The 27,569-nt window shown below is 42.3% G+C and overlaps 2 pseudogenes; both read left to right on the plus strand.

Annotated features, from left to right (window-relative positions):
* Positions 1-9,465: 9,465 nt before the first annotated feature.
* Positions 9,466-10,327, plus strand: LOC147625486 (uncharacterized; annotated as a pseudogene).
* A 12,005-nt stretch (positions 10,328-22,332) lies between these two features.
* Positions 22,333-23,769, plus strand: LOC147625487 (uncharacterized; annotated as a pseudogene).
* The last annotated feature ends 3,800 nt before the right edge of the window (positions 23,770-27,569 follow it).

The following is a 27,569-nucleotide window of genomic DNA, read 5'->3' on the forward strand; positions in this document are numbered from 1 at the left end:
ACAATTTGACTCTGCATTTGGAGGAGAGCATTTCACGGAAAGCTCTAAGCTACGTCACGTAGCCATGTACTTCCAAAAGAGTGCATGTCATTGGTGGGCTAGCCTACGTACGAAGGGCATAGCTCTGAAGACCTGGAAGGCTTGCCGAGAAGCTATCATGAAGCAGTTTCTCACGACAAATGCTAAAGATGATGTTCTCACATCTTGGCAGGGACTGAAGCTTGACAAGGGCGAAACCATGCAACGATACGTGGATAAGTTTTGGGATTCTCATCTCAAAGCTACCGTATTCAAGATGATTGATTTCACCGAGCAAAAGCAGTAGTATTGTGCTGGGCTGCCCGAAGATATGAAGACATATGTAAATGCACAAAAGCCTACAACGATCTCTGAAGTTATTCATCATTCTTTAGTTGCCGAGAAGATTTTCCCATCCAACAAAGTGGCTTCCAAGCCAATGGAGAAAGGGGAAACAAGATCTTCCAATGATCGTTTTGGCGAACAAGGTCATAATTATCGTAATTATCCCCAGAGGAGGACAAAAGAATGACACGCTGCAAGCAACAAATATTCTTTCATAAAGATGCTGAAGCTTTGTAATTATGTTATGTGTGGGGCAAGATGAGAGACCAGTCTCTACACATAACTTTATTTTAGTAGAGTTAGCCCAAAGGCTTGGCATCCGAATAGAGGAGTTGGGACCATCTCTAGAAGCGATGGGAGCTTTCAAAGGACAACAAGTTCCAGTTACACTGTTAATTGGAAAGTTAAGGCTCCACATCAATAACTATGTTGATAGTGAGGAATTTTATGTTTCCCCTCTTGAGCATGAGGATGTTATCCTAGGCACACCTTGGTTCCATAGAATGTATGCGCAATTAAAGTTTCCAGATAGAGTAGTCAATTTTAGTCATATGGGTAAAGACTTTAGTATTCCAGCCGAAAAGTAAAAGAAGTACAGTTCCCATTGTAACCAATGATGCATTGAAGAAAGTAATGAAATCATCTCTTTTTGCGTATGTGATATATGTTAAATATTCTCTTTTTGTTTCTGATTCTTCTTTGCATGTAAATCATGAACAAGGGAATCATGAAAAAGAACTTAATGAACACTCGGAAGTAAAGCTCAAGTCTTTCCTTAAGGACTATAGTGACTGTTTCAAAGACTCTATTCTCGATGAGTTGCCACCAAGTCATGGAGAGGATGACCATAAAAAGGAGCTTATACAAAGGGAGTTCACCTCCAAATAAGCCGCCTTATAGGGTATCTCGTGCTCAATAGGAAGAAATAATGACTCAAGAAAACGAGCTTCTAGAAAAAGGAACGGTGCACCCTAGTTCCTCACCATTTTGTTTGCCAGTCTTGTTGGTGCAAAAAAAGGATGGTTCATACCGAAGGTGTGTGGACTATCATGCATTCAAAAAGAACACAATCAAAAATAGGTTCCCAATCCTTAGGATTGAGGAACACAATCAAAAATATCCTCAATCCTTAGGATTGAGGATATTTTTGATAAGTTGCAAGGATCATCTTACTTCAGTAGGATAGACCTTAAGAGTGGATATCACCGGATCAAGATTGTGCCTGAAGATATTCACAAGACCGCGTTTTGTACGCAATTTGGTTTGTATGAGTTTTTAGTGATGCCTTTTGGTCTCACTAATACTCCCACAACTTTCAATCATTTGATAAATAGGATTTTTCATAAAAATCGTTCATTTACTAGTGTTTTCTTTGACGATGTAATTGTTTATTCTAGGTTAATTGAAGAACACAAGGAGCATTTGTCTCAAGTCTTTGATGCAGTACGTGCGCATAAGTTATAGATTAATGGCAAAAAGAGCGAGTTCTTTTTACAAGAGATCTGCTATTGTGGCCATATTATTTCTAAGGAAGGGATTCACATGGATCTTGAAAAGCTTAGAATAATAGATGGATGGCCATAGCTAAAGGATTTAAACGAGCTACGAAGTTTTATAGGTATGTGTTCATATTATATAGACACTTCATAGAGAAGGTTTCTATAATAGATGTCCCACTACACGATTTAACAAAGAAAAAGGTTAAATATCAGCGGCGGCGGACAGCAAAAGAGAACACAACCTTTAAAGAACTTAAAGCTAAGCTTATGTCACGGCCACTTTTAATGCTTCCAGATCTTAGTAAGATGTTCGAAGTTCATTGTGATGCAAGTGGCGATAGCCTAGGCTCTGTCTTTTCTCAAGAAGGATATCCTATAGCTTATGAAAATCGTCGCCTACAAGCACAAGAAAGGAACTTTGGAATTTATGAGAAGGAATTACTTGCTGTAATTCATGCATTAGAAACGTGGAAGCATTATTTGTTGGGAATGCCTTTCATCATAAGGACAGACCATCAAAGCATTATTTGTTGGGAATGCCTTTCATCATAAGGACAGACCATCAAAGCATCAAATATGTCATGACGCAGACTAAGTTGTCTGATAAGCAAACGAGGTGAGCAAATTTCCTTTCACGGTTTCATTTGCATTTTGCTCATATTGCAGGTAAACAGAATTTGGTAGCTAATGCACTTTCTAGGAGAGCTACATCAAATGCATCAAATATGTCATGACGCAGACTAAGTTGTCTGATAAGCAAACGCAAATTTCCTTTCACGGTTTCATTTGCATTTTGCTCATATTGCAGGTAAACAGAATTTGGTAGCTAATGCACTTTCTAGGAGAGCTACATCAAATGCAATCTCTATAGCATATAATCATGATTTGACAAGCATGATTGACAAGTATGCACAAGATAGTGATTTTGTGGATATAATGAGGGATCTCGAAAGTAATGTATTTTATGAACCATTTTCACTTAAGGAAGGATTCTTATTGCATGGCTCCAAGCTATGAATAACCCAAGACCTTCGTGAGTGAAAAGGTTATGTATGAATATCATGCTCTTCCTTATGCGGGGCATCGAGGCATTCAAGCTACCACAAATGCGATAGAAACTTATTTCTATTGGCCCTCAATGAAAAAGGACATCCAGGACTATGTCTCCCAATGCCTGGTGGTATGTCAAAAGATAAAGTATGATAGAGGGAAAGCTAATACAAGAAGATCATCCTGAGTTTGATGAACAAGAGGAGATCTTACAACCCGAATTCATCCTTAAACATGAGGATAATGTCCTACGAAGTGGTAAGGTAATTCGTCGATTTTTAGTCAAATTTAAGAATTATCCTCATGAAGATGCTAAGTGGATGCAGGAGCCTCAACTCAAAGACTCTATTGCATTGCTGCAAGAGTATAAAGTTTTATACAGGCTAGGTCAAGTTTAAGCTTCTCCATGTACAACGTAACATTAATGCAAAGGTTTTGCTCTTTTTCTCATTTCTCTAATGAAATGGCATTAATGTTAATTGAAGCTCATGTATGCATGCTATGTTTAAGTTTTTGTGCACAAAAATGTGAATCAGCTTAGCGATGGTTTCGCCACCTAAAGCACCTTCTAGATTAGCCATCTAGTCAAGGAAAGGATTCAGCACTCATATGTGGATCCCGAGTGACAATGTGGCTATTTTTCCCAAAAGACCTTATAGTCGAGGATGAATAAAGATTTAAGGGCGGGATATGTCATCAAAAATTTAATTTTGATGAATAAGCTTCACAATGACATTCTCTCTCTAGAACTGGCCCTTCTAGAGAGAGAAAACTCATGGAAGCAAGGATACGAAGGCAGCGGGGAAGTGCATTTAGGCAATGTGAGGTGCCTGGAGGGTAATTCAATCCGCTAAAGTGCCTAGAACATCTTGCCAAGACTTCTACATGCTTTACAGAAGTCAAAACGGGTAAGAGATGACCTCGAAACGAACAAATAATGGCTTACGGAGCGAGAACGGGGGCTGGACACATGAACCAATGGGCTGGAAGGACCAAATATGAGGCCAAGGAGTGGGAAAGGGTGTTGGAGTGCTGATCAAGCCACAATTCAAAAAGGCGCCTCCTAAAAGTAATGAAACCCGACAATTTTAGGCCAAAAAGCACACATCCTCTCTTTTTCAAGATGGCGTAGGCTTGAGGAGGCTCTATCTCTCACATACGGAGGCCAATTGGAGAAGGAAGAAGTGCAGGTGGAAGCTCTCATCAACCTCTACAACCGTGGGGTTACAGTTCTCTCCTTTTCTCCTCTACTAGTATAGCTACCCTTGGTAGCCTGCTTATTTACTTGGTCAAATCTTCATGAAGCTATGTACTAGCATTAAGCTTGACATAGTAGAAGATTCTTATTCTTTTCTCCGTAGGAGCTCCTTGTCTTTTAGACTTGTGAGGCCTTGAGAAGAGAACAACGGAACAGTTTAAAGCTTCCAACGTATTGGTTTATGGGGATCTTAGCCTCCATAGCCCAATAGTGTAAGCTACGCTTGTCGAGGACAAGAATTATGTATTTTCTCTCGTACTTGAGATACAAGAAATACAAAGCCTTTCGAGGGGGAGTCGGCCTCACATATCCGGCCCTCACTGTGGTGTCGTGTGTAGATTTTTTATTTACTTTCAACTCTTTGCTATGTGTGTGATAGCAAGAGGCAAGTGGAATTCACTATCAGCACTCTTTGCTATGTGTGGGGTGTGCATGCTCAAGATTCTTGTTAATTCATGTTACCCTTACAAGTCTTATGATGCATGATATGAAAGCATACTATGCACCGCTTTTAGCATGTTCATGCATGTGTTGCATATATGATGAAAGATGAGCTAAACTAGTTAAGAATTGCCACATAAGAATTCCGCAATAATTGTGCAATTCTATCTCTGATAAAAGGAATTGTTTGGCTATTAATACAATAATTCATGCAATTGTTATAAGAATTCTTAAATTGCACAAGGAATTAATTGTATTTTGGTTTCACATCATATGCCCCAAGCTCTCATTCCCACCTTCCACCCTCCTCTTAAGTGATGCAAGTCTCTATGAAGAGCACGTAGGCCTTACAAGGAGTCTGGAAGAGAACAAGGCCGCTGTAAGAGCCATTGAAGAGAGGCTCAAAGCAATGGAAGCGGAGGCTACTCGAAAGGAGAAACACAAGCCTGATGTCATGCTCCTTGAAAACGGCCCGTCTACTCCCGATGATGAGGCCTCATCAAAACCTAAAGGCTACCAGACAATGCAGCAAAGGAAACATAGCCTCAAGTCTCTTTAGAAAAATCGAGGACAATGTGAAAGGGTCCGGACAAAAGAATCTATACTTGCAAAGACCCTTTCTCCGGAGTTGATTAGAATTCCATACCACTTGAATAGACTATCCAAAGCCACCCGTAGAGCTGATGCTACCCTTGGATGAACAAAGAATGGAATGATGGACACTAGGCAGATCGCAGCCCCCACTACATCGGGCCTCCCATCCACCCGCTCCGCCTATAGACTAGGGGAATCCCGCTTCCCTAGACCACCCCATGCCCAATGAAAACATGGGGCCGCTTCTGTCGCTTATGTGACGTAATATGCAGTCGCTACTAAAGTTGCCTAAGTGACTTAAAAATGTAGTTGCTTAAGCGACTCAGTTAGCGACTTAAGGCAAAGTTAGTCGCTTAGGCGACTCTAGTCACCGAGAACTTTGAAAAGTACCATTCAATTTTTGCGCGATGTCTTTTCTCTCTCAGTCTCTCCCCCCCTTCTCTCTCTCTCTCTCTCTCTCTCTCACACACACACACACACACACACATGCATTAAGTTCTCTCCCTCTCTCTCTCTCTCTCACACACACACACAGAGCTCTCTCTCTCTCTCTCTCTCTCTGTCTCTCTCTCTCTCTCTCACACACACACACACACACACACACACATACAACTTTCTCTCTCTCTCTCTCTCTCTCTCTCTCTCTCACACACACACACACACACACACATGCATCTCTCTCTCTACCTCTCTCTCTCTCTCTCTCTCTCTCTCTCTACCTCTCTCTCTCTCTCTCTCTCTTTCTCTCACACACACACACACATACACAGATTCTTTGCCCCCCCTCTCTCTCTTTCACACACACACACACACACACACACACACACGTTTGCGTGCAGACATGGAGTTGGATGATGAGCTTGAGCTAATGAGGAGGTCGTGTAGCGACGAGCAATGCTATATATCCATTGAGGCTTCATGTGGCGAGCGGCTCGTGGGCTATGCCCTCGACCACATCCGGGAGGAGACGATAGATTTTGCGGAGATACCACTCAGAGACATTCGAGTGCAATTAGAGTACATGCAGGCGGTATCCACTTCAGCCATGGGAGGGACTTTCAACTTCTGTCGGCCATCTCGGGAGACAACACCATCGTCAAGAAGAAGCTGGTTACAGTGTGCATCTGAGACATAGGTTCACTGTAAGAGACGCGGGAAGTGTGCATGCTAGTCTCCACCCAACCACGGCTCTTATAGTAGCTTAGTGTGTCCCTCACCACCCATTGGCCATACCTTTATACTTTAGCTTAGAGCCACCCCTTTATTGGTATGAGTGCACACGTAAGGTCCCATGTAGGACCCCCCTAAAGATCATTGTCCTTACATTACTCCCCCCTTTTGGAAGAGTTTTCATCCTCGAAAACAAAAGTAGGAAACCGTTTTTGCAGAATGCTAACATTTTCCCAAGTGGAACCTTCGATAGAACGATCCTTCCACTTGACAAGAGCTTGGCGCCTAACATGACGACGCGTACGTTGCACATGAAATTTGAGAATACTTTCTAGTTCATGTGGTAGAGCTGGTGGTTCTATGAGTTCCACAAAAATACCATTATCCACAATGTTGTTATTACCTACCCGTTTTCGTAGATGACTGACATGAAACAATGGGTGTATTCGAGAATTCTCTGGTAAGTCTAGCTTGTAAGCTACTTAGCCTATCCTCTTAAGAATTGTGAAAGGTCCACAATATCTTGGAGATAGCTTAGGCACTGGTCCCGTTTTCATAGATTCTGGACCTTGAGAAACACCTGATCACCTTTGTCAAAAGTAATCTGTCTTTGTTTCTCATATGCATAGTGCTTAGAGCGATCTTGTGCCTGACGAACATTTTGACGAGCTACTTTAAGCATGTCAAAATGATCCTACAAAATATCTTTTACTTGATGAATACGCTCATTAGCTAACCCCACTGTAATAGGTGACCTAGGTTGGAATAATTCATCAACTCATGGCAACAAATAGGCTTATCCTTAATTGTGAGAGCCTAGGGTGAGGCACTAGGCCTAATGAAACCATGCTGAAGGTAGTAAGCTAACCGACGTTCCACCTCCGTAGCTTCACTAGCACTAAGCCTATATGAAGGCTTACTCACTGGCTTACTTCCCGGCATAACTTTGATGCCGTGTTGCACCATGCGCTCTGGCGAAAGCGGGAGACAGTTGCTACACCTAAACATTTGGGGGGGCTTGGTATCATTAATCCTATGTCATGCTCAAACTATTTTGCCAAATTTGTGGTTTCTCTGGCCACTAATCACCAAGCATGGGCTATTATGGTCAATGTGATGATTAACCAATCTAAGTTGAAGTCAAATGGGAGCTCTTGGAAAGGCCTCAATAGTAGGGATAAGCTTTTGGCCCCTTCCAAGCCCGCAGTGGACGCAACAGCTCCTTATGTGCAGAAGGCTACAGATGCCGCTGTGCAGGTGGCAACACCCATTGCATCTGATGTGGCTGTGCAGGCAGATAAGGTCTTGAAGAATGCTGGCGTTGATACGAAGCCTGTGGTAGATGCAGCCAAGACTGTGGTTGTTGTAGCGGGGGAAGCCACTGAACAAACAGTTAAGGTTCTTGAAGGCGCAACAAGTGCGCTGGCAGTGCTACTGCAAAGGCATGCTAAGCCCTCATCAGAATGCCGTCTCTTGGATTGCATTGAATGCAAAAGCCGTGACAAGTGCAGTGTGGGTTGCCTTACTTGGAAGGCCGTCTCTTGAACTGCAGTGATTGTTGCAGGGTATGCACAAGACGGTCAAGCGTGAACTGCTTTGAAGAGATTCAGCGTGAGGGCATCCGTCCATTTGACCTTCGTATGCATCTTGAAAGCATGTGCCATGCTCAGAGCAAGGGGAACCAATCCATGATGATATTTTGAGGCCAGAGACTATTGGAGCATCATATTATGCTATGTACTAGTCTCGTGGACATGTATGCCATGTGTGGTGCTACTTACAAAGCAAAATTTGTCTATAGACATGTTGGACAGCAGAGAGCCTGAGGTGCACCAGCCCATGATGTTGGTGCATGTGGCGAGAGTGGAGTGCAGTAGACACTCTTTGGCATGGTCTTAGCATGTACAGTTACATGTGGATTGTTGTGAGCGATTCCAGATTTTGATTTGCTCGCATGATGTCAGTTGTGCTCTTATCATGTACGCTCTTTGCGGTTATGGTCTAGCATGGATTTGGCATGGTTATGCTCTCGTGTTAAGCATTGTGGTTTTTGCTAGTTATTTTTATGCTCCATGTACACTCGATTACGGAGTGTGATGCCTTGACAGGACTTGGTCGTTGATATTCAGACATCGCTCGGTTTTGAGTAGGTGAGATGCCATTAGGCATCGTGTCTGATTGCTTGGCTTGAGCACGGACTCGCCAGATTTCTTGGTGGATTTTTTGTCTATGTACGACATTGCAGGAGCTTCTACGCTCATGGTTTACCCGGATGCTTGATTCTCGGATGTTTTACTATTGAGATTGCTCCAATTACAGGGAAGACTCTGTCGATTTTTTGCCAGGTTTACTATGCATGTAGATGACGTTTTGGAGAGCTGTTTGAGCTAGGTCTAGCTCTGTTAGTGCACGGCTTGTTTGCACTCTGCAGCGGATTGTTCATTCGCGCTTCTTGCTCTCACTTACGGTCATTGATTTGCCATTCGAGGTGATACGCTACATGTGCTTGGCAGGTTTGTGATCTTGGAATAGATCTTGTGACAGAGCATGGACACAGTTGATAGGTGAGCTGAGTGTGCTTTTATATAAGCACATGGTTTATGCGATACTCTCTTCAAGTGGGAGATTGGTGATGTGATTCATCGATATCGCATGTACACCGATTTGTGTTCTAGTAGCCACTCTCGCAGGAGTGTGCTTGCTTGTATGCTCGTAGTGGCTATAGGTTACCAGGTAGTCAGAGGTTACAGGTTCTACAGGTACAGGTTACGTAGTTGCCAGATTTTGCAGCACTACTTGTGGGATGCGTATTGAGCATCGTGTTTGCTCACTACTTGCACATATGGTTATGTGCTTTACGCTCGATTGAGAGCTGTCATCCCAGTGGTGAGTCATTGCGGTTTTCTGCTTGGCTTAGCCGAGGTTGGACACTGCTCTTCTGTTATCTTTGGTAGAGCCATACTTGAGCTACAATTTGCGTATGTGAGCATCGGGTTGATGCGGTTTTATGCTTGATTAGCGTAGTGGTCGAGTGATCTCCCACTTTGACGCATATGCAGTTTTTGTTCTCTTGACATCCAACTAGCAGATATGTGTGACAATCTTGAGTCTACAGAGATGACTCGTGAGAGACGGAGGTCTCGTAGTTGCCGATACTTGCGTTGTTGGCATTGTGGTCACACAGGGCACATTAGACGTCGTTGCTTCAGACGTATGAGGCAGCAGCGGAGATGTATGCGAGATGCAGAGATGGTTTTGACACAGGCTAGAGAGGTGGCTGAGTATGCCAGTGAGACGGTGATGTCACATTTGCCTTTAGTGTACCTCTTGACTATATGTCTTCTACAGATGACACTGCTTTTCATTGATTACTAGATGAGGATGCAGTTTTCCACGTCACACCATTTCGTGAGTGGTTTAGTATCTTCTCTAGTGGGAGTTTTGGTCGTGTACATCTGGCTGATGGTTCAGCGCATGACATTGCAGGTGTAGGAGATGTACACTTGTCATTGCCCAGTGGTGCATCTTATATGCTACGACATGTGCGTTATGTTCCTCAACTGAGAGACAGAGTCTAATCTCAGTGAGACAGTTGAGAGACAGTGGGTGTCAGGTACTTCTTGGAGAGCGGTCTTTCCAGATGCATTGCGGATCGCTAGTGATTGCGAGAGGAGCCAAGAGTGGCTTGGTCTATCCATTGCATGTATCTGATGTACGAGACAAGACACTCTCGATTTTGTTGCAGACATGTCAGCGAGAGATGAGACGGGTCTCTTTCGTGGTGGCTGAGCTCCAGAGTGCTATGCACGACATGTCTGTGGATACAGAGTTAGAGCGGCCATGCTCTAGCGAGACACAGCAAATTTATCCTCCTAGGAAGGAGATGCCTCCTATGACGATGGAGATGAGTGACATGGAGTTTTTTGATATGCTTACGTCAGATGAGCTATAGGATGCTTAAACATTGATCGAGCAGGTAGAGGCAGCTGTGCAGGGTACGTCTATGCATAGACAGGTAGAGTGAGAGTGCTCTAGTGAGTCACAGCAGGGCGAGCCATCGGGTATGATGGCAGAGATGACTGATTTGGATGCTGCGGATGCAGCAATTATGCAGTCATTTCTTGATATGCTTATGCTAGATGTTGACATCAATGATTTTATATTCACGTGATCACAAATTTTTTTTGTTAATAACATGTGTTAACATGTTAACATGTTCCCAAAAAAGCCGGTGGGAAGCTCCCTGATAACCGGATAAAATCTCGCCAGGGTTTCGCTATACCCGGCGGTCCCGCTGGGAAAAAAGAAACCCCGACGGGTCTCGGCGGGGTCGTCATTCAGCTCGACGGGGTACAATTTTCTATATATATGGGCCCGGGGGGCCCTTTGGGAGTTCATTGCTGACAGCATACACAGGTAATGAAACTTGTGTGTGTGTGTGTGTATGTGGGTGTGTTCGTGCGGGCAGTCGTCCACTGTCGCAATGCGCGACAGGATGTGGGTGGTCCGCCACACGAGGGATGTGTGTGTGGGTGTGTGTTCGTGCGGGCAGCCGCCCATTGTCGCAATGCGCGGCAGGATGTGGGTGGTCCGCCACACGAGAGGTGTGTGTGTAAGGCCATTCTTCGGAATGGTGCTTACCCTGGGGCACTTAGTCGGTAACGCAGCTAGTCTGTGTCCTATGGTAAGTATGGCACGCCGTAGCGGTACTAGTCGGTAATGCGACAAGCATAGTATCGTTATGGCGATGTCACCTTCCCTTCCCTTCCCTTTATCAAATGCGGGCATGTGGTCGGTAACGCGGTCAGTGTATGTTCATATCTTATTCGTATTCCCATAGAATCGGGTGGCATTTTGTTGTTAACGCGGCAAGTTGGTGTCGTCCGCTAGTGCATATATTGTTTTTTGCATATTGCGGCATTTGATCGTTAACGTGGTCGAAAAAATTGTCGTAAATTTGCTTGCATATTATGGCATATGATCGTTAACGCGGTCGAAAAAATATCATAAATTTGTTTGATTTGACTTGTATTGTTTTTATTGTGTTTGATCCATGCGATACTTGGTTGCTAACGCGGCATGAGTATTTCATGGATCAAAGTTTACATCATATTGTCTAAACGTTTTATTTTATAATATCGTGATTCGTAACTCGAAAAAATGAATATCTCTCTCTCTTCCTATCCCCCCCTCTCTCTCTCTCATGATACACTTCACAACTCTTTCTCTCTCTCATGATACACTTCACAACTCTCTCTCTCTCTCTCTCTCTCTCTCATGATACACTTCACAACACGATAGATGTGTAGATAAGGATTTTTTTTTTTTCTCTTAAAATATACATAATTCCTAATAATTTCTTTTTTCTTCCTCTATTTACTTAAAAATTAAAACAGTACATTATTTTTCTCTTTAGGAACTCACAAAAATATTAAAAATGTCATCTAATGTTTCTTCTCTCTATCTGTCACAACTCTCTCTCTTCCTCTCCTCTCTCTCTCTCTCTCTCTCTCTCTCTCTCTCGATACACTTCACAACTCTCTCTCTATCATGATAGGTGTGTAGATGAGGAGTGTTTTAGGAATACAAAACATTATTTTCCTCTCTTTAGGAACTCACAAAACTATTATTAATGTCATCTAATGTTCCCTCTCTCTCTATTTGTCACACCTCTCTCTCTTCCTCCCCCTCCCCCTCTCTCTCTCTCTCTCTCATAATACCCTTCATAACTCTCTCTTTCTCTCTCTGTCACGATAGGTGTGTAGATGAGGAGTGCAACATGTATACACTTAATAAGTAATAATGCACTTGTTGCAGTTGTCTCACGTTCGATAATGTATTGCATGATGTTGAGTTCAGTAATATTGTTTGATATTCCGTTTTTGTTTGATCATTGATAAGTAATGATACACTTGTTATTGTTCTCTTACGTTTGATGATGTATTGGATAATGAGTTCATTAAAATTATTTGATATTCCGTTTTTGTTTGAACATTGATAAGTAATGATACACTTGTTGCTGTTCTCTCACGTTTGCTTGATGTTGATTTCAGTAATGTTTAATATTCTGTTTTTTGTGTTTAGTGATATTTGCTAGATTTACGAAGACGACCAACATGCTTTCCCCTGAAGAGCGTAAAATCGTTCTACGAGCAATTCGCATTGAAGCAGTCATCACAGTGTCACAATGTGCTGATGATGTCGTCAAAAAGATCAATGAGTCTGAGATACTCATGCGAGATCTAATAGACCAGATATGGAAAAATGCACAGCGTCGGCTTCGAAGCGGAGGCAACGCTGAGTTGCTTGATAGACAGAAGATAGTAGATTTCAACCATCAACATATAACACGAACCATTTTGGGGAGCATGCGTGTAGCATGCAATGATCTTAGAGATGCTACCCCACCTGAAGCTAATATGCAACGTCTACAGTTATGGGACGTTGTATGGAGCGAGCAAAGAGCCAAGAGCAAGCGCATGAAGGCGCTGGATGCAAAGTCCCTCCCTAAAGGCGCTGGATGCAGAGTCCCTCCCCAAAAAGTATGCGCATTGCCCAGGACGTCGCTGCAACGTCTAGCTAGACAGATGCAAGTGGTACAGGTGTCATTAATCGTACCATCTACAATTCTATGTGCACACACCTCATTGGCATTCCGCACGAGGCTCTGTTCGAAGGGCGAACAATAGGCTCTGGTGTTTTTGGCACAGTAAAAGAGTATACAGTTAAAGGTATATCATTTTTGCCGGAGTACATTACTTTTTGCGGAAAGCACTACAAAGGAGAAGGCAGCGCCAAGTTCGAGAGCTTCCAGGCAGAGCAGGGCATGCAGGTTCTACACCCATCGATTGTCAGGTGTATTGCCTTCACAAAAGAATCTCCTTGGATCACTATTTTCCCATACTATAATGGCGGCTCGCTTGGTGATACTCTTCTGAAGGTCCCCTTCAGATTCAGTGAGTTCACCAGAGCAATTTTCCGTTTGGATCGAGGATGGAGACAACCCCCGCCCGATAATATTCCTTTAAGTCATCTAGAACTTTCTAAAATAAAACCTATAGTAATAACCATGCCACATATTATGCATGCCCTGGTGGAAGGCCTAGCGGCAGCACATCTGGCAGGAACTATACATACCGACCTACATCCATTCAATGTAGTGTTGGATTTTACAAAAGAGTTGAAGCCATGCGTAGGTATTATCGATTGGGGGTTACTGCTGAGAGCGCCCAAAAAACGGGTGTCTCTCAATTTTGTATTTGAAGCAGACAAGAACCCTGAGAAGGTGGCACAGGCGGTCTCCTACGCAGACAGAGAGCAAAATAAACGGCCGTGGATAGCCCCGGAGCTTTATGATCCGTTTTTGGCAGATGCATACACTCCTGCATCTGATGTTTTTGCCTTGGGATATTTATTACAAACTTTATATGACTTTTGGCAGAAAGTACAAGAGTTGTGGATGGATAATAGTTCCTATGACAAAGTTACCATGGATACTATTATTTATAGAGTCAAAAATTGGATGTGCCTGCCTAATCGCGATGAGCGAAAATCAATTTTGCAAGTAGTGGAATTTTTTAGATCACTAAATACTGACCCAACGAGGGCACAACGTCCTCTTGTAGAGCTATCGGTGTCATTCACCCCAATTTTGTAATGATACAGTATCAGGAGATTAAGTTTCAGGAATGGCACTTTGTTTCTCTCTTCAAAATTTGATGTGTCCATTGTTTGAAATATTATCTCATTGAGTCTTTGCAATATCTCTCTCCTCTTGTGGTGTTTAAGTTTATGTTTTCTCTTCAAAATTTGATGTGCGCGCATTGTTTGAAGTATTTTTGGAGTCAAGTGGATATTTCTCATTGAGTCTTTGCAATACATATCTCCTCTCGTGGTGTTAAACTTTAAGTTTTTGAGGGTAATGGTCAATTTATCTTACGTTGATCTTTACAGTTCATTAAAATCCTAAAGTCATTTATGTTCATGCAGATATGGCAGAGGCGCAAGCAAACGAGCATCAAGAGTTAGCCAAGAAGGCATATGAGCGAATGAAGGCCCTTGCACATGGCCTGACAGCCCGCGAAGCTACAAGAACAGCATGTAGGTTGTCGAAATGGACAAATCCTACTTATGCCCAATGGAAAGACATAAACAAACGCGTAACCACAGAGATGATAAAGGAAATATGGCCATGTCCAGTGGCGAGATTAAGAAGGGAAGATGGAAGATTTCACGTTGCACTCACAATGATATCAAAACTAATGCCGAGCGCATTTTCTTGGAGGTATACGATCATCCTCTCCATAACGCCGACGCTCCACTCTATTTTGCTAAGATGCTATATGCACAATTTATCCTAGAAACTCCAGTGGACTTCACCTCCAGAGAGGCCACTATCAACACCCACGACATACGTGAAGAGACAATGACATTCACAAGGGAGGAACTTGCTCTCATGGTGGAGGGTGCTGGATTGGAGTTAAACAAGGTCAAAGAAAGCTTAGGGACACAGCTAGCAGAGAAGGAGAAAGAAGCTGAGCGATTATCTCAAGCGTCAACTCCTCCCCCGGCCAATAGAGGGATTCAAGAGCAGCTCACAAAGATCAGCCAAGATGTACAGAGCATCTCTTCACGTATTGCTCCTGTGCGCCAAGGAAACCACATCTCTCATTTTTTGATACATCCTGATCTTGTGGGAGTTTCTACTGAGGCTACTAGTTCCTCCACCCCCCAATGTCCTGTATGTTACAAAGTATTCGATGGGTAGAGCGGCCAGTATATACTACCCTGTGGACACTACTACCACTTAATATGTTTAGTGAGGCAAATGCAAAATACTTCCACATGTGCATTGTGCAGTGTCCCAATAAATCAAGGTATTTATACAGTGTTCGGCATGGCTAGCGAATATAAACCACCAGGACCTTTAGATGCAACTCCTAGTGCAATTCGTAATTTATTTCAAGATGATGAAAGCTAAGAAAGACATAAATCCTACTTTTGTATTGATAATTTCTCCAAATACGGTCATTTGTACAAGTACTTTTTATGAAATTAATGAAATGACTTCTTCCTCTATGTCAGTATCTTGCTCCAAAATTCTTTCACCATTTACTCTCTCGTCTGCTAAATTAAGCTTATCTAAGTCAATGTCTAAATTGTCTTCTATCTCAAGGGTGGTGCACAACGTGCGTCCAACATCAAAGTTCTCGTCTACTACATCATCACAATTGTACATCCATCTGGGCATATCTTCTTCATACTCTTCGCTTTCAATGTCTCGCAAGATCTTTTCATTGCAATACATGTAAACAAGTTTATCTGCTCGATCTGCAAGAAGTCGATTGCGAATAGTACTGTGAATATATTTGTACATGCTCTAGTTTCTTTCTGAGCAGCCTGAGTTTGAAGAGCACTGACTTAGAACCTTCATCGCAAGGTTGCGCAATAAAGCATAATGCTCACCACCATTCATCATTCACCACTTCCATGCAGGTTGCTCTTTAGCCATTTGTTGAACAAGGGAGTTGGAAAATAAACCCTCTTTCAATCGAAATGAGGTCATCTCCTTTATGCACTTTACACGATCATCAACATTATTATAGAAAGTGTTTACCACTTTATAAAAATCTTGCACCACCTCAACGTTGGACATCAAATCCATATTCCAATATTCAGGATCTAACATGTAAGCAGCACTGTGTAGTGATGAATGCGCTCCAATCCATCTAGCATGAAAGTACTTCAATAGGACTTTTTTTTGTCTACTGGAGAATGGTACACGCCATTGCTTTTCCACCACTGAATGCTCTAATTTCTCAGGACACTCCAAACTCCGCTAGACAGTCCACCATTGCATCCATGCTTTCCCGAGATTAGGCTCTCTTTGATCAAGACTTCGTACGGCATACATAGCAGGCATCATTACATGGTATGCATCCATCACACTGTTCCACCAACTTCTTCTCGTAAGCGCTACCTTCAAGACTTTGATTTTCTCTTTCACTTTTTCAAGTTGAGTGCTCTCCCAGTCATGAAATGCCATGCATGTAAATGTTTCGCAAACTGCATCTTTATTTCTAAGAAGAGACTCAAAAGTGTAAAAGTGAGTGCAAAACCTAGTCTCCGCTGGAAGCTTTAACATAACTGACATGCGAGGTCGAAAAATATCTAACACTCTCTGTCTCTTGAGCATGAATCTCACAAGCTGGCGAGCAGTGTCGACAATTGAGGCAAACCATTTGGTATCATCACTTTTATACCAATCTTTTAATACAAGATTCAAACTATGAGTATTACAGCCTACCGGAAAAACATGTGGATATTGTCGCTGTAGGATTTTGGATGCATTTTTGCAATTCTTTGCATTGTCCATGACGACTTGGACTACATTTTTGGCACCCACTTCCTCTATCACAGAGCCAATGACTTGAGCAATGTAAGCCCCAGTTTTGATTGAACCAGCTGAATCCACGGCACGGATGAAAGTCTCACCTCTAGGTGAAATAACCATTATATTAATTAATGGTTTTCTTTGTACATTAGACCATACATCACTTACTATACTACATCCAGAAAGCTCTATATTGCTAAGAATTATTCTTTGTACACGTTCTTTTACTTGCGCATAACATTTCTCTAATAGATCATTTCGCATAGCATGGTACGTAGGTGGTGAAAACCCTGGTCCAAACTCACCAATTTTCTTCCATGCTCTCTTCCAATGCTCACTATCCACCATCATCATAGCACTCCCAGAAAAGTAAATTGCTTCAGCAAGGGCGAGTTATGCATCATCGAGTCGACCTTGACGTAGGCTTTCTTGCAATGAAGTTTGACGCATGGGTATATTTCCTACGTCAAAGTTTCGCTTGCAGGAAGATGCACTGGGTAGATTACTTTCTGGTTGCACATTGCTGTTCGGGGTACAAGTAGGCGATGTAGCGAGAGTTTGATGATTAGAACAACAGTGTTCTTGCTGCCTTGATACATTAACGGTAGGAGTGTCATGTTTTCTTGAATCTTTCTTTTGAATTTCTTCTCTTATGCGTTTGGCCACTACAGGTGCAGAGGGGTGGGTACATGACTTTTTCTTCGGTCCGCCTAAAAAGTGTTCTCTTAGTTGAGGCGCTCCACCTGATTTTACTGCATGGCATAGCTTACACTCCCAATCTATGAATCGATCACCAACGTTAATTGCATATTGCCACTCTATCCCAGGTGCCTTTTTTTTCCTGCTATTTGAAATTTGGACTCTATTGGAGGTATCACTGGATCCAACATTGTCCTCCATCTGAACAAATAACCTATTCAACCAACCATATAACAATGAATACACAAATGAAAAAACAACAAAGTCACTCACGTATTACAAAATATACATTAGCAGACAAAGTACTTCGAAACTATCTTGACAAATACAAAAGATCATCACATAACACAAAACTACTTCGAAACTATCTTGCAAGGTCTTACTACAAAACTACTTCGAAACTATCATGCACATTGCACCCCCAATGAAGGATGCCTTTTGTACCCAATTAAGGATACTTTACACAATCAAAGATCTATGCTTGCCCAATACTCTAGTATAGGACAATAGACCTTCTCTAACATTCACAAAGAAAATCAAAGATCTATGCTTGCCCAATACTCTAGTATAGGACAATAGACCCTTGTCTACTCTAAACTATATCAAGTATCAAGAACCAATACAAGCCCCTAAGCAGGACTCTTGGCTCCATCCAACCATTCATAAAGCAGAATGAGGTAGATTACCTACGTAGCTCAAATGCAAAGCTGAATGACTCCAAATTTGTCCCTAAATCTCCGCAAGTATTAGCTACGAACCACACCCTGCCCCCAATTCAAAGAACTAAGGACGAGTGGCTCAATAGCCTTAGGAGTGCCTACAAGGAAAGACAACAGCCCCTAAGATAAGGACGTTCTTCCCAAGAGGACACTTCTAGCAACTCGAGAGCTCTACAAGTACTTTGAGGAGAGATATCACGCCCCCAAAACAAGGACTATCTTCCCAAAAGTTCCACGATGGGTGTTAGGCAGTGTTTATAAACAGAATAGAATCCCGCCGGTGTTTTTTCTTTTCCCGACGGGCCCGTCGGGATAAGCAGTTATCCCGGCGGGCCCGCCGAGAAAACCAAAAGCCCGGAGGTGTTACGGGACTAGTGGGTTCTGGTAGGTGATTGCTCAGGTCATGTGAATATACAATGTGATCACAAGTTTTAATATGTTAACAATAGGTTTTGTTAACGTGATCACGAAATTGTGAAGACGTTAATGAAATCCCTGGCTGACATGGTTATGCCAGGACACTTGGATCCAGTTTCTATGGATGCGGGGAAGATGATGAGTACCCCGTGATCGACACATCCATAGTCGACTTGTCTTGATGATGCAATAGATGCATATTGCACTGGAATGACTGATATGGTCAGGTTATCCGAGATTGTGCAGGTTTCGTCCGCGTTCGGGATTCTCATGTACGACCTTCTAGTGTCGAGACCCGACATAGCAGCTACAATGGGAGCATTTGCAGTGGGAGTTGTTAGTCGTATGGTGACTGACACTGGCATGGAGCATGGTGGAGCTACACAGGTCATTATAGGATACCTGCAGGATGTGCATGCATGCTCTAGCAGGAATACACATGTATGGTTATTACTGGAGTGGATACAGATGCATGCATGTAGCTCGAGAGAGAGCGTGGGCATTGGTTGAGAGTCAGTCATATCTCTCATCCATTGTACATACACTAGTTGTGGACTAGTAGGCTCTCACGTATCAGCACATTGGCTTTTAAGTGGGAGGTTGTTGGGGTAAAAGCCCCTATGCCCGACAATTGTTACGAGCATACACACACGCTATTGTCATTGAATAATGAACAATTGTTAAGGAGTTAGCGTAATATTGCTTACACAAGACATGGAGCTTCTGACAAAATTTTGACAAAAGCTCCAAAGCTGCAAGCATGTGGTTTTTGACTTGCAGCAACATGTGAAAAAGCTTATCCACGTGTTGGAGGAGTATGAGAGAGCCAGATAATGCTGGTAAAATGCATCTCCACTTGTTGGACAAGTAACATGTGCTACAAAGAATGGTTTTTTTCCCAATACTTGTAGTGCATACATTGCATAGAGTGGGGCCCTCCATGTCTTGCATGTCCCACTATTCCATAGTGGGACGTGGCTCTTATCGTGAACACTAGAGCACATCGTTTTGTTTTTGCCAACATGATCAAAATTTGTATTTTCTCATTTATTACTCTTTGCAAAGTCGGCATGTTCACGTGTGAACCTTATCCATATCATAATTTATGTAATTGGAAAACATAGTTAGAGCATGCTTCCATGAGAGGGGGTTACTGTTATACAATTACCCCAACGTATCCCCCCCCTTCCCCCCCACTTTAGGATTATCCCCACCCGCCAAAGAACAATCATGCTCCCACATCCCACCTTTAACTTATTTTTAATATTTTGAGATAGCTGCCTAATTTCATGACTTTTTTTATGGGAATGAAGCAATCATTTCACCTTTTCTTCAGCCCTGAGATGTTACCACATGCAAAAATGCTAACTTCACCCTTTGGAGGTGCAGTTGCAATACCCCCCTACACCTCCCCATCCCCCCCCAAACTTGCAAGCATGAAGAAATTTTGCCACTTGCAATTTTGTGACTGATTACCCCCACCCATGGGAGGGATACTTTATGAGCAATGGACGTTGGGCACTCTCCTATTTTTTCAAAGTGTCGGCTGGCCAAAATCCAAGGTAACATTTGGCCCTTAAAATCACAAAAGGCACTCATCAAAGTGCCAAATTTAAAGCCTACTAGTATGAGGTATGAACGTTACTATGGCTACATGAGGTGTAACCATTAAGACAAATATTGTAAGGCGCTAAGAACCAAGGTGGGGTATAGTTTTAACTTGTAAAAAAGTGCTTAAACTAAAACCTAGAATTTGACTCATGGGTAGAATCAAAATTGACCATGAAAATTTCACACCAAAAATTATTTTAAATGGATGAAATCAATGTTGAAAATCTTAAGAAAAAAATAATGCATCATTTCTTGTGTGGTCTCCAAGGTGATCAACTGCCTCAAACTCTCCCCCTTCTCATGTTTAACCCAAGCAATCAAGTGGAAGCTCTTGAACCATGGTCCTTCACTATTACTAATCTAGTGAAAATCAAATTAACATAGTAAAAGCAAACTAGTAACAAATTAACATAGTATAAGCTAGCTAGAAACCATAAGATTTTTCCATCTTATCACCTAGCCTAAACATATGTATGCAACCCATCAATTATAATCCCCCTTACATTTATATGCAACTTAAGTAGAGGCTGGAGCATAAGCAAGACACGTTGAAATAATTCATTCATTAATAGGAGAAAAATTACATTTATCCATGTTTAGTGTAAACCTAAAATATTATCTACCAACATGCACAGAACGTAGCGGTTTGGATTCGAAATGTGTGGGATCCGATGCAATGAGTTCAAATCCCCTTGTTGGTTAGTTGTATGAGATTTGATTGCTTTCTTGGGGCAATTGCCATATATGAGGGGTTTGAAGTCAGAATGTAGGGGCGACTCCGTGAGTTCAAATCCCCCTTGTTGGTTGGGTGTATACGATTTGGTTGCTCTCTTGGAGCATTGGCCATATAAGAGGGGTTCAGGAATCAGAGTCGGAATGTGAGGGGGGACGTAATGAATTCAAATCTCCTTGAGTGTCTGAGATTTGGTTACTTGCCATATATGAGGGGTTTGGAGTTGGGAGTGTGAGGGCCACGCCGTGAGTTCAAATCCCTCTTATCGGTTGGGTATTGGAGATTTGGTTGATTTCTTGAGCACTTTTTTATTAAATGTTGTTGCGTAGCAACGATTCTTGGTTGGGGAGGTGGACGAAAACACACACACACACACACACACACACACATATCTCCACTTTTTTGAGCAACAATCAGGGTGACCCAGTAAGTGTTCTAACCCGCAACTTGGGTTTTGACATCGAACCGCTTTACGAACTGGGCAACCGCTCTTTCTTGGAGCAGTTGCAATATATGTCCCTGACAAAAGAACAAAAGGATTAAACTATTTTCTTTTCTCATTATATACTTAAGAATGAATTCTTTGTAAGTACTCTCGATTGAACAAGGCTATAATTACTATCAAATATAATATAGAAATAAAGAATTTCAAAAATATAATCTTCATTAGTATCTTAGTACAATATTTATGATTCATTAAGCACTAGTTCTCTCTTCAAATAGAGAGCTTCAAGGCCTTCAACAATTTGACTAAACCTTTTCAACACACAAATCCTCATAAATTATAATTAGCTAAACTAGGTGCTAATTATAATTACATTATAATTAGCTTCAGTTTAATTAGTACTTAATTGGGTACTAATTATAAGTCTAGTTCTAATTATCAATGAAAAAATGTCTAATTACTTTTGTTTTCATTAACAAAAGGTGATTTATAAGGAGCCTATGTATGATTTTGTCAGTTTTGGAGAGCTTGTAGTACGCTACGATGCTGCTTACATGCTTCTTAGCCACAGTGAAGTATCATGCAACTACTAACTAGGCATCATGCAGTTGCTAACTAGCTGCAGGTAGTGTGCGCGCTCGCTCACACACGCACACACTCTCTCTCTCTCTTCTCTCTCTCTCTCTCTCTCTCTCTCTCTCTCTCTCTCTCTGTCTGTCTCTCTCTCTCTCTCGCTGGTTTTCCTACTCGCCCACTAGCTGCAGCTTTCAAATGCATCTTCTTTCACCATCTCTGTGTTTCTTCGCTTCAGAGCACTGATCACAAATACCCACAAGCTGCATACATACTCTTTTGCGCATACTCACACACAGGCACACACAACTTGCGTTCTCTCTCTCTCTCTCTCTCTCTCTCTCACACACACACACACACAGACACAATGGCTTTCTCACATGCTGCAGGTCTCCACCTTTTGCCAATTATATGTCTAAGCATTATGATTAGCGTCAGTCAGCTACTCTCACCAAGAATGGCAGTATCAACCCACAGAGACTACGCAGACCCGACGTCAAAATCGAGGCCGGCAATGAGCCCATCGGAGCTAGAAGCTCTCTACCAAGTCATGGAAGCCATTGCAGGGGACACAAATTGGAGGGCACAGCATCCAGAGCCATGCACGGGCGATGCGTGGCCAGGCGTCGTGTGCGAGCAAGTAAAGGAAAACAACAATGACAACAGCGACAGCGACAACTCGAACATAGTCGTCCATGTCACCCGGCTTGACTTGGGCTACAAGCCAAACCCCACATGCATGCCCAATGCTACTCTTCCTCCTTCTATTGGTAAGCTCCCCTACTTGCAAAGCCTCTTCATCTTCGAATGCTTCACTGAGGGCAACGCCACCATCCCACCCGAGATCGGGCGCCTTGCGGGATCGCTCCGAGAGCTTAGCCTACGCTCAAACCCGACACTTGTGGGGGAAATTCCATCGGAGGTGGGTGCTCTAACATCCTTGCAAGTGCTAAGCTTGTCACAGAACGGGCTGTACGGCGACATACCGCCGTCGATCGGCAAGCTACGGAGCTTGGAGCATCTAGATGTGAGCTACAACATGTTAAGTGGAGTGATACCGGAGGAAATCGGCGCGTTGAGAAGCTTGGTGATACTTGATTTGAGTATGAATGCATTCATGATAGGGCCAATACCGACGTCAATAGGAAGGCTAAGCATGATACAAAAGATGGATATAAGCTACAATGCATTAGAAGGGACAATACCAAGCGAGATAGGGAACCTAAAAGCTCTTCAATTTCTATCAATGAGTGATAATGCACTCACAGGGCCAATACCGACGTCGTTTGCGAACTTCTCTGGCAATCTACAGTATCTAATATTGGATAATAATCCGATAAACGGACCGATATCGAGCTTTTTAGGGCAATTTAGCAACATATTAGCACTATCATTATCAAATTCAGGATATGTGGGGGTGATACCAGAGAGTATAGGGGGGTGAGCAAATTTGAGTGTGTTATCTTTAGATAGGAATAACCTAAGTGGGCCAATACCAAAGGGGTTAGCAAAATTGCCACACATCTATTCATTGAATTTGAGCCAAAATTTCTTAAGTGGGCCAGTTCCTTTCACACCTGCCTTCGTGCACAAGCTTGGTAAGAATTTGGACTTGCAAGGCAACTCTGGCTTGTGCTCACATTGGGCCTTGCCCCAAAACACCTCCGCAGTAGAAATCATGAGGCTCTGTAGTGAGCTTAATGGCTCTTCCTACCCTCCTTCCCAAAATCATGCCCCTTACACACAGATTTATGCATCTTTTTCTGCAATTTTATTGCCTTTCTTCTTGCAATTTTGCACTTAATCCCCCTCTTCACCTCTTAATTCTAGGCTAAATCCCCCTCTTCACCTCTTAATTCTAGGCTTAACTCCCCTCTTCATCCCTTAATTCTAGACTTGATCCCCTCTTAATTCTAGGCTTAACCCTCCTCTTCACCCCCTAACTCTAGGCTAAACCCCCCTCTTCACTTCTTAATTACCTGCAAATATCCTTAATTACCTGCAAATATCCAGTTATTTGGACCTTTTCCTGAAATCTAATTGCATTTTTGCACCTAATTCTAGCCTACATCCCCTCTTAATTACCTGTAATTATCCAGTTCTTATCACTCATTTTGGCACCCAAGTTGCAATTTTGCAGGTAAGTACTACTCTCCCAAATTAATACCTAATTATTGCCCTTAATCATTGCATAATTAAACTTTGGCATGCAAATTAACTACTACTGGGTAATTAAGTAAAGCATTGCCCTTAATCATTGCTCCTTAATTCTCTGTCATGCAATTCTCTCTATAGTATTGATCTAAAGATCAAAATTATTGCATATTAAGTATGTCTGCAATCTAATCCTCTAAAAGTATCACTCAACCTTTCTGGCTCAAATATTACAGCAATATTGTACAGTTCCTAGAAGCTTTTTAACGGCTTCTAGCATATTTTGGTAGTGGTTAGTGTAGGTAATTAGTAGCCATAGCTGAGATTAGTATAAGTAATTATGCGATCCTACTGTCTCAAGCTCAAGCAATGTAGAATATTATAGAGTCCCCCTCCCCCAAACCCCTTTTTGAATTGCTCTCAGAAGCATTTTTGTATATCATCTGGATAAATAGAAATATGATACTTTGTTAGAACAAGTCTCAACATATTTCAATTGAGTTAAGACACTTTCTCTCTCTCTCTCTCTCTCTCTCTCTATATATATATATATATATATATATATATGTGTGTGTGTGTGTGTGTGTGTGTGTGTGTGTGTGTGTGTGTGTGTGTGTGTGTGTGTGTGTGTGTGTGTGTGTGTGTGTGCGTGTGCGTGTGCGTGCGCACATATGCATATGTATATGTGTATGTGTGTATGTGTATGTATGTATACAAACACGTGTTTCCATATCCATACGTGTATGTGTATGTATGTATACAAACACAAGTGTTTCCATATCCATACGTGTATGTGTATGTGTATGTGTTTGTATATGTGTATGTGTGTACGTGTACGTGTACGTGTATGTGTATGTGTGTGTGTATGTGTATGTGTATGTATATGTATATATATCATACACACACATTTTGCACAAGTGAACACATAGAAACAGATACTATACTCACTCACGAGTACTCAACTTAGTGGTTTGATCATAAAGGTTTTAGGGACCGGGTCTTGAGCTCAAGACCCACTTGTCGATTAGGTCAATGGGTGTAATTTTCTAGAGGCACTTGCCCTCCACTTTTGAGCTTCTCACTGAGAACCCATGACTTTAAAAATGCCTTTCCATTTCTTATTTTTACCACTTGTTTCGGCAAGTTCTAGGAAAGTGGAGAGCAAGTGCCCTCTGAAAGCACCACTCACACCTTTTAGTATGAATTGAAGGTTTTGAGCTTAGCACCACATCACTCAGAGCCCAAAGACCAAACCGTTTCTTCTCCTTTTTTTTGAGATTTTGTTAGCAACGAAATACTTAGTGCCCCAGCCCCCTCTCTCTCTCTCCCCACAAAAGAGTGTTACTATGCAATACTCTTTAGTGAGAAAGGGAGAGCCCTTTTACAAGGTTAATGTGGCTACTTAGTTTCTCCTTCTTCATTTATTCACTACATTTTAGTGTTTAACAATATTGATTCATTTTGGCTAACTAAGCAATACTCTTTAGTAAGAAAGGGAGAGCCCTTTTACAAGGTTAATGTGGCTACTTAGTTTCTCCTTCTTCATTTATTCACTCCATTTTTCTTGTTTAACAATATTGATTCATTTTGGCTTTTGGTAATGTGTTATGGTGATTCATGTGTGGCCCTTGGTATATTTTCCTCTTCCATATAGATATGCAAAACGTAGTTGTTTTAATAAGTTCAAGTCGATTGAATCATTCTCTATTGAACCTAAAATGCCTGAAAGTTCAAGTTCACAAGTACTTAGCTTCTAGATGGAGGACAACCATTGGGATGAGAACACGATGCGGTGGTTAAATAAATAGAAGCTTAAAGCTAATCTTGGGCTAAACTATAGGTGTGGAGAATTGCTTACTCATTGCCTTGCTAGTTTGGATAGACTAGCTACACTTTTGATGGTTTACTCTATCAATTACAAGAAGTTTTAGACATGTTTCCCATTACGATTTCCACATTGCGGATTACAACAACATCATGAGCTTCTGCAAGCAAGGCAAAGCATACCTAGCTAGGTGCAGTGGGGGCAGGGAACTGTCGGCCTCAGGAGGGGGGCCCAGTAGCCTCCCTCCCCCCACCACACCTAGCTAGATACGTGGCACCTTGTCTGCAGAAGCTCATGATGTTACCTTGTCTGCAGAAGCTCTTGATGTTGAACACTATAAGGAAACATAAGCGAAAGGGGCCTCTTTCCCACAAAGGAAAATGCCCAAAACTTCTAGTGTATGGGCGGAGGACAACGAGTGTTGGCCAGTAAATAGAGGTTTCTCTACTCCATCTTCAAAAAGTGTCTATATGAGGAATTGATGTGGAACATGGAAAGGATAAAGAACTAAAACACAATTTGCCATATACGCTAGAATATGATTAAACAAAAAGTTTTGATGGATCATATTTGGAACCCATTTACATGAACATCTTCATCTTGAAAGTTCTATGAGAGGTGTTCTCTATTGACTTAAAACTGAGAGCCTCTTAGGCCTAGCATCCGCACTTGGGGCAAATAGCCCCGTAATTTTTAGCAGCAAACGAGGGCAACTTGGAGTGTTTCATTGGCAACAACGGGAATCTCCCCTTTGTTGAGATATCAAGCTCAACCCACAGTCCACCTGGCTGATTTCCCACCGACATTCATCACTGGCATGTGTTACTAGATACGAGGATCTTTGCTAGTGATACTACAGCTGGGGCTTCACCGATGGGTCTACCTACCGAGAGTGATGGCACACTTATCTGCCAGTTCACTCACTAGCGGTTTTACATTGACCATTGTACATACCACTACTTATGTTGTAGTCACTTTATGTTTGTAGACTTCTTATCTATTGTGTGGTGAAGTGAAGAAGAAGAAGATTTTCAGCCTCCTTCCTTGTGTACTCTATTCTAGGATTTTGTGTGTGTGTGTGCTTCCAAGAGCTCAAGCTCTCTCCTTCTCGATCTCTTTTCATGGTATCAGAGCCTGGTGTGGCTAAGGAGCTGTGAGTAGCAAGCACGAGCAGTGGAAGAAGCAGTCTAGGGCAAGAGCTTCATCATCTCTTCCCCCTTGTGCCCTACTACACCACAGGCGGTAGTCATCCGGGAGGCGTTGGCAAGAAGCTCGGATTGAGGAGCTTCCTTCGCAAGCATGTGCGGCTTGGTGTTGTGCTCAAATCTTTAGGTCTCAAATTTGCAGGCATTTTCGCGTTTCGGGCACGTCTGGACCTCCGCTTTTGAGTTAGAGTGTGTTCCCGTGCTCTCGGGTTTGTTTCGGGTTTCTGCAGGTTTTTGATTTTCAGAGTGTAGACATCAAAGTTCAGCATATAGACAGTGTACACGCTGCAAAAGAGTGTTGCAGGTGTTATTTGGTGTATGTATGCATATTGTGGTGATTGGCAGTGACATTCTGCATGTTTTGGGTACCGCTGCAGACAAATAGAGTACATTGTGTAGGTTTATGACTATTTGCAAAAA

Source organism: Cibotium barometz, chromosome 24 (assembly GCF_041138505.1).
Source record: "Cibotium barometz isolate CiBa-2024 chromosome 24, ASM4113850v1, whole genome shotgun sequence".
Taxonomy (NCBI): Eukaryota; Viridiplantae; Streptophyta; class Polypodiopsida; order Cyatheales; family Cibotiaceae; genus Cibotium; species Cibotium barometz.